The sequence below is a fragment of the Lithobates pipiens genome, unplaced genomic scaffold, assembly GCF_037356315.1.
Source record: "Lithobates pipiens isolate NorthernLeopardFrog02 unplaced genomic scaffold, aLitPip1_a1.2 Scaffold_11, whole genome shotgun sequence".
Classification (NCBI taxonomy): Eukaryota; Metazoa; Chordata; class Amphibia; order Anura; family Ranidae; genus Lithobates; species Lithobates pipiens.
In genome coordinates this window covers 766,833-775,550 of record NW_027507696.1, presented here as the reverse complement: position 1 = coordinate 775,550, position 8,718 = coordinate 766,833, and positions in this window count along the sequence as shown.

Genomic DNA, 8,718 nt, shown 5'->3' with positions numbered 1-8,718 from the left:
TTACCATTGTACTAATAAGATCCTATGTCACTGAAAATCCATTTGCCCTTAATGGACCGTTGAGTGACTCTAAGGCATGTCCTCTTTGGGTGAAGGGAAAGGGTTAATAGTCTTCCTTTTCCTCCTGGGAACAGGATCTGGGCTGTGACACATCCTCTGTTGATGGGCACATTTCTTCTACTGGAACGCTTGAAACACCATGCTGAAGAGGCTGGTCCGCCCGTCCCAGTGGAGAGAGACCAAGTGTTCTGTGGAATATGGTGAGAATTTATGAAGACAAACTTTTCACTCTGGTCCATTTACCACCGATAGGTCACATGTGAAATGACATTGGCGCGTGTTGTAGTGTAGAATGTTGTGAAGTAAAGCGGGTACCACTTTTCTCATGCACTGAGTTCTATATTATGAGTGGCTCCCACCATCCCTGCTGGTTTTTAAATTTCTGCTACATTCTTCATAATGGAAATAGAGAGCTGGAACTCGCATAGGTGGGCAAAGTATACCCCACAACGCTCTTCCAGTCTGCCCAGGACAGAGAATTGTAGCTGGGAGATCTCACTGCTGGAGCACGCGGGACAAATAAGCTCCAGGTGGAGCCTGATGGGTTTAAATATCACTTTTAAGTGGACAAGCCTTTTAATTCATATTGTCAATAGGAAATTTTCAATTCATTTCCCATACATATTGTATAGATTGCTCCAGGAATATGAAGCTAGAAAGCAATCGGCTGACATTGTTTATGCAGGCGCTATAGTGTTCTGATCTACTTGAAGCATTTTTAAAAGAATGCTTCGTTTGAATTATGAATTGGATTGTATGAAGCCGTGTTGCCTTTGCCATGCATGGTGTTGAGCTTTCATTAATGTGGCATGTCTTATTCAGAGGATAGAAAGCAGTTCAGCCGGAGCAGAATAAGTCAGCATGAATGTGAAAAGCAGCCTTTTTTTTCCCCCCCTGAAATTAAAAAGCGTGCTTTCTCCTGCCTGCATTTAATTCACTTCCTAGTGTGATGCCTGTAAATACAAGTCCCTGAGCGGAGAAAGAAAATTAGAAAGCGGATTGGTTGCCATCACTAACGGGTAAACATAAAATGTCTTTTGTGCTGGGTATTATGAAATCTGCTCATTGCTTTTTAAAGTGTAGGCTAATCCGCCCGGCTACCACATAAAAATGTCTGCAGTTGGTAAATGCCCATGTTACTAAGGACAATTCCCTGTGCAGGAAATCAGTCCCTACCAATGTCCCTTTTTACACTATTGACTTGTCCACAGGGCGTGATTTTAGTTTGCCCGGTATTGAAGCAATACCGGGCACTTTCACCCCCTTGCTGCCCAGGCCAATTTTCAGCATTTCGGCGCTCTCTCTCACACTTTCAATGACAATCGCGCCGTCATGCAATACTGTACCCAAATGAACATTTTTTTTTTACTAAAAAAAAAGTAAAAAAACATAATCACCGCTAGGTTTTTCTTTTTATTTTATTTTCAGAAATAGAGCTTTCTTTTGGTGGTATATAAAAATGTCATATGGGTACACAGTGTTGCATGACGGGGCACTGTCACACTTTGAAAAATTCAATAAAAAAAACTACCCACATTTTGTGCAACTGTCATTCAGATTTTTTTTTCATAAAAAGTGCGACAGTGCTGAAATGTGGCTTGGGAAGGGAAGATGGCCTAGGCAGGCAGGGGTAAAGGTGCCCAGTAGGCAAGTGGTTAAACACCACCAAAAGAAAGCTCTATCTGTCTTAAAAAAAAAAAAATGATAAAAAGTTAATTGAATGACAATATGGGTGCAGTGCTGCATGACTGCACAAAGTGTGACAGCGCTGAAAGCTAAAAATTGGCCTGGCCAGGAAGGGGGTGAAAGTGCCCGGTATTGAAGTGGTTAAGGGGGGGGCACAGAACCCATCTCAGTTTTTTTTTATTGTTATCTAATCCCTCTCCAAAACACCTGATCTGTGATTGGGGCGGCCACCTCATCCCTTTAGCCTCAGAACCTGTGTAATTCATGTGTGTTCGGGTTTAATTTAATTAATAAGGCCCCAAGTGAGTTTAATTACCACATTAATCAGCCAGAAAACCCGTGTAATTCATGTGTGTTCAGATTTAAAAGGGATGAGGTGGTCACTCTACCTGTGATGGCAGTATGAATTTATAAAGCAGAAGCAATTTGGACAATTTCTCCCTTTGCAGCACTGGGATCCAGGCTCCTTATCATCAGCTGAACTGTTATTGATCAGTTTGGGTGAGTTTGGAGAACTCAATTTTTTGCTTTAAACCCAGCAGTGACCTTATAAACAAGAAACATTAGTGGACTCCATAAATCTTCATTTCACTGCATTGAGGTTATTGTGGCTCAATAAGGTCAACGGTGGCCACAGATCCTGATATACCCCCCGAGTCACATACACAACGCACACAAGGTGACCGCTTCCAGATTTGGCTAATAAAGAAGATGCCCCCAACTGACTAACATGAACCTGAATGGCCTAGATCAGTGATGGTGAACCTTGGCACACCAGATGTTTTGGAACTACATTTCCCATGATGCTCCAGTACACTGCAGAGTACCAAACATCTGGGGTGCCAAGGTTCGCCATCACTGGCCTAGATTAAACTGCATTTTAGAAGAAAAGTACAGGTTCTGTGCCAGTGACTTAGAACACTTGTTCTATTTGCCTTTCATGCTACATTCAGTACTTTGACTCACAGTCCTAGAACAAGCATGCAGCAAGTGAAGTCAAAGTAATGAAGCTATTGGATCAGCGTGACAGCCAGGCAACTGGCATTTCTAGAGAGAGGTCAGTGATGGCAAGCGGTCTAGCCTTCTGGCGTGGTTCAGTTGTCAATGTGGTGTTTGCATATCCGTTTTGAGTGAAGGCATAGGTGAGAAATAGCACTATCAGTAGGGATGAGCTCAGGCGTGTTCGCATGGTCCACGTGCAGAGCCCGCCAGGAAGTCGGCGCAGCGCTGCGCTAATCACAGGCAGTGAGACTGCCCCCGATGTGCGGCTGCAGAGATCGGGAAATATGTCTTGCTGTGATTAGCGCAGCTCTGCGCCGACTTCCTGGTGGACTCTGCACGTGGACCATGAGAACACGCCCGAGCTCATCCCTAATTAGCAGTGCTTCGCGGCCATGTGTTTACATAATCCATTATTTTATAATGGCTAATAAGCATTAAGAAGCACAGATAAAATGTGGCCAACGGATACAGCTGTGACCAGTGCACAAAGCATATTAGTCATGTCTTGCTGTGTGTTGGGGGAGGGGGTATCCAGAAACAACTCCTTCATTATCCAGTGTCTGAGCCACAGAAAGGAGGAGTCTTCCAACTGTCACTTCTCACACAGGCATTTGGCTGTTTAAGTTCACACTTGCCGTTTTCCCACTGAATCCATCGCAGACAATGTCATGAAAGGGTGAAAAACCATTAGTAAGTAAGACAGCCCTGGAGATGGGGGCCCTTCTGCGATGGCTGGGGCCCTCAGAGAGCCGTTACCCCTGATTACACTCAAATTGGGTGATTTTTTAGAGTGCAGTTAAACTGTACCAGGCCTTGATTTGCTTTTCAGATTGGTGAAATGAAGCCTGAGGACACATTAATATTGCATTACTATCACGTTAATATTAGTAGTGTGTAGAAGTTATTATATACCGGTTCACCAGAGACCTGTGTAGGAGAACAATTGACAAAGACTGAATATTATCAATGGGAATGTTCATAATTGCAGCCGCTGCAGAAATGGATTATTGATGGAAAACGTCCCTACAAGGCTGCCCGTCGTTTATCAGACCTCTGGGATAATTCACAAATGGCCGCCTGCACTTTTAATACTTTGAAGTGCCCCTTTGTCCGTGTACAACTTACAAGACCCCCCCCCCCCCGACAATGTGCTTCTGAAGAGAAAAGCCGATGAAGGCATCTTTCGGGAAGTAGACCTTGAATGGTGTCTTAACAAATACTGGCTCAACAATCACATCCTGGGACTTAAAGATTCCAATCCTGGTGGCTGTGCAGTTCTTGGTTGTGTTCCCAAATGTGTGATGCAGATCAGCCCCTGCTGAAGTGTCTCACCATTACACCCCATACACCCTATTCAATTTCCCTGCAGATTTTTGTATTCATATTTACAAAAACCATATAATATGAAACTCCTAAGGTTTGACCCTTAGTAAAAAAAAAAAAAAAAAACACACACATTTCTACACATAAACACTGATTAGCCACACAGTTAACCCTTTGATCGCCCCAGATGTTTAACCCATTCCCAGACAGTGATCAGTGCTAAAAATAGTGTCATCAGTACAGTGACAGTGTATGTTTGTATTAGTATCACTGGTTCCAAGTGTCAGGCTGTCCACCGCAATCCCACTATAAAGTTGCTGATCGCTGCCATTGCTAGTATAAAAAAAAATATTTGTGTGTATATATATATATATATATATATATATATATATATATATATATATATACACACACACACAGACCATAGTTTGTAGACACTATACTTTGTGCAAAAGTTAATCAATATACGCTTAATGGGATTTTTGTACCAGAAATATGTAGCACAATACAGATATTGGCCTAAATTTATGCCCTACCCATGTAAAGGATTACATATTTGAACAGAGGTTCTAAGTGGAAATACTCTAGGTGGAGGTCCGTGGGACCCAAACTTTTTCATATTGCTAAAGACCACACATCCTCCTACATATATGCGACTTTCTTGGTATACTATTGATCACATGCTCAAAACTGTATCTACTGTGTAATTAAGCTCTTTCCAAATCTGTAAGATTCAAAGACAAAGCAGTGGACAGCAACTACATGCAGCAAATGTGCATAAATGTATTCCATGTAATGCTGTGTACTCTGCTATAAATTGACAACAATAAAGCACCTTTGTTTGGCTCACAGGTTGAACAAGCAGTAATGATGGCGATCTGCGATTGCATATGGTATACTAACACTGATTACTGTATAAATGTCATCGGCAGGGAAGGGGTTAACACTAGGGGGTGATCAAGGGGTTAACTATGTTCCCTATGTGTGTTCTAACTGTGGGGGGGGGGGATGTGGCTGACTAGAGGAGGAGAGAGATCGGTATTCCTACCAAGTAGGAACACCAATCTCTCTCTCCTCTCCCCTGACAGAGTGAGAACCGTGTGTGTAAACGCCCAAATCCCGATTCTGTCACAAGCGATCTGGTATCTGGCAGTCATATTACCTACCCCTCACATTTGGAGTTATTTGGAGATTTAAGTGCTTGGGTGTAAGTGTAATTTTGTTTTTTAGAATAATTTTTTACTTCTGTTATACAAAAAGTTCATTTTGTGATTCATTTTATTGACAGGTTCTCTTTAATGAAACCCCTGATGTCTTGTCTGTCCTCCAATGAACCACTTCTGGTTCACATTTATGCGTGCGTGCGAGCCGCGTTTGCTCGGGTACGGCAGCCTATTACTTTGAATGGGCTGTTGTGCATGCGTTTCTCGCAGAAAAAGATGCATGAGAATTTGATGCAGTTCCTACACCCACAAATGCTCTGTATTTTCATATACATGTGGGTGTGAGAATGGCAGCAGGAAACCCCTAACTACCCACATAGATGTGAACCAGGCCGAAGGGGAGATCAGCGAACGGATTTTCACCCTATCCCCCTGCTTAACCCGGCAGCACCAGCCAATGCCGGTCCAAGGTCCACAGATGGGAGCGTGGGTGGACATGGCAGGGGCCAGCGGTATTCAGTTTTTTGTAAAACTCTAGGTCATTACCAGGAAGGGAAAATCAGCAACTAGATTTTCCCTGATCCCCCCCCGCCCCCCCAATGCCAGCAAAGGGGTTAAAAAACAATATTTCTTTAAGCTGTGTTGCCTAAAGAGTTAACCTGTGCAACAAGTATTGAGCTGGGATCTAGAATATTAACAAGCCTGGATGTGTGTTTCTAATGCGGAACCTGTGGAGAAATATCTGCATTCATCATACAGGTGATACTTTCAATTTATGGTTTAATTACTTCTGCCATGTGAGAGGGTTTAATCAGAATGAATTACTATTCTACATGAGTGCAGAAAAACATGGTGATATACTGGGCTCCTAGGAGGAACGTTTGTCCTAAAAGTTTCTGGTATTTGATAACTTTGTCTTCTTGTAAATATAGAGTTACAAAACAGTGGTCGGGGAGACCGCTACAACTAAGGCCCTGATGGTGACCCCCAGAATCAGGGAGAGCTGACATTCCCCCCTCGGAGTGCAGGTTACTAGGCATGGTGGGTGTAGTGCAAGATGGAAAGATGGACGCCAGTCACTTTTAAAGATGAACAAAGAGGCTTTTATTACTCTTAACAGGAAATGTGGGAGAGAGGGTTAGGGCACAGGACACCCTTAGGCAAATGCAATAGCAACTGGACAGACTCCACAAACAAAAATGGAACTAGGCAGACAGCAATACAGAAAATGAGCCTTAAGGCTGGGTTCACACTGCTGCGGGGGGGAGATCCGGATGTGATTCGCACCGCAAATCACATCCGATCTCCGTAGCGCTGCGAGTTCAGCCATACAGATAGTATACAGATAGTATGGCTGAACTCGCAGCGCTCCCGCAGCAAACTCGCACGGGACCCTTTTTTTCGTCCGCAACAGAATCGGATCGCATGGGCGTTCACACCATGCGATCCGTTTCTTGTGCGAGTCGGCAGATCGCACTGCGATATGCGATCGGATCTGGGGGTGTCATTAACATATCATTGACACTCCCAGCCGTTCGCATAGGGCAGTGTGAACTGCCGCCGGGAGTCGTGCGATGCGGGAAAACGCCGCGGATTCGCGGCATTCCCGCATCGCAGCGGTGTGAACCCAGCCTTAAGCTGAATGCATCTGTATCTTGTAGCAACTGCTGTCTCCTATGGCAACAACTTCACTCACAGTATCCCACTGTAGATCCTCAAGCTTGGCTTCCAGCTACCTGCTGGACATCTCAAGCTTCACCCAATCAACTCGCTGGGTTCTTTGTACTCACAGCTACCCGCCTTCATTATTTCCCACCTTGACTACTGCAACTCTCTCTTTAATGGCCGACCCTTAGGCTGAAGGGGGGTTAGCCTGCTTATTATGAATTCTGCTGCTTGACTAATACACCTCACTAACCGATCCGTGACTACTGCTCCTCTCTGCCAATTCCTTCACTGGCTTCCCCTCCCCCACCATGTAAAATTTAAAATACTATCCATAACATACAAGGCCATCCACAACATCACCCCCAGCTACATCACCAACCTCATCTGCAGATATCGCCCAAATCGTCCCCTCCGCTCCTCCCAGGACCTCCTGCTCTCTAGCTCCCTTGTTCCCTCCTCCCATGCTCACCTTCAAGACTTCTCCAGAGCCTCTCCCATCCTCTGGAACTCCCTGCCCCAGTATGTCCGATCAGCCCCTAACTTGTCCACCTTCCAAAAGATCCCTGAAAACTCCATTATTCAGGGAAGCCTATCCCACACCCACTTAAGAACTGTCCCCGAGCCACCCCCATCAAATCATTCTCTGCAGCTATTACCTTTTGTATCATCACCCCCTCCCTTTAGAATGTAAGCTCTACGGGCCGGGCCCTCCTGTACCCTTTGTATTGAACTGTAATTGTATTATTCCCCCTATACATTGTAAAGCGCTGCGTAAACTGTTGGCGCTATATAAATTGTGTATAATAATAATAAAGTCACAGTTCCCTCTAAGAGACAAGATCATTTCTTCCATGGGGACGGGCATATTTGCTATCTTCATGGGCACTGATCCCCCCTCCCTACCCCTGTGAGTTCTCTGGAGCCTATGAGAGAGAGGACCCAGAGAGGACCCGAGAGGACCCGAGAGAACCCAGAGAGGACCTGAGAGGACCCAGAGAGGACCCGAGAGGACCCAGCTGCTGGAAGTGTTGCCTCCCTCAGTGTCCATATCAAGCAGGCAGTGATGTGGACACCTGAAGAAGGACCCCAGGAAGTAAAGAGAGGAAGGGAGAAGGATTGTCAGGTGATTGTGACTTCAGGTAAGTAAAATGGGCCTAAAATAAAGAAATAGTCGCCCTCCGCATTTCCAAAAGGCTTGATGTAACTTTATTGTCACAAGTGTATCAGACACAGAACAAGCAGGTGATGTGAACAAGCAAACTTGTTATGTTTCACATGTAATAAAGTAGCAGAAACTAAGCAGCAGTATACCCCAATCAGGCACACCCGGGAACCACCTGCTCAGGGTTACACTAAATACCAAAAACATTTCAACTGACATGTTTAATACATTAAAATGTGTATATATAATATTATAATATACACGCAAACATTGTAAACACTGAGATACCTCACAAAAAGAGAAATTGATAAAAAATATACATTAACAAGATATCCATGAGACAAAATGTCATGTTACCCATATTTTTGTTTTTATCAATTTCTCTTTTTGTGAGGTATGTCAGTGTTTACAACGTTTAAAATGTATGTGTGTGTGTGTATATATATATATATAATATAATATAATATAATATAATATATATATATATATACACACACACACACACACAGTGTTTATATATATATATATATATATGCACACACATACATATATATTTTAAACATTGCGCATAATATATATATATATATATATATATATATACGCACATACACACAGTGTTTACTACATTTAAAATGTATATGTATGTATGTATGT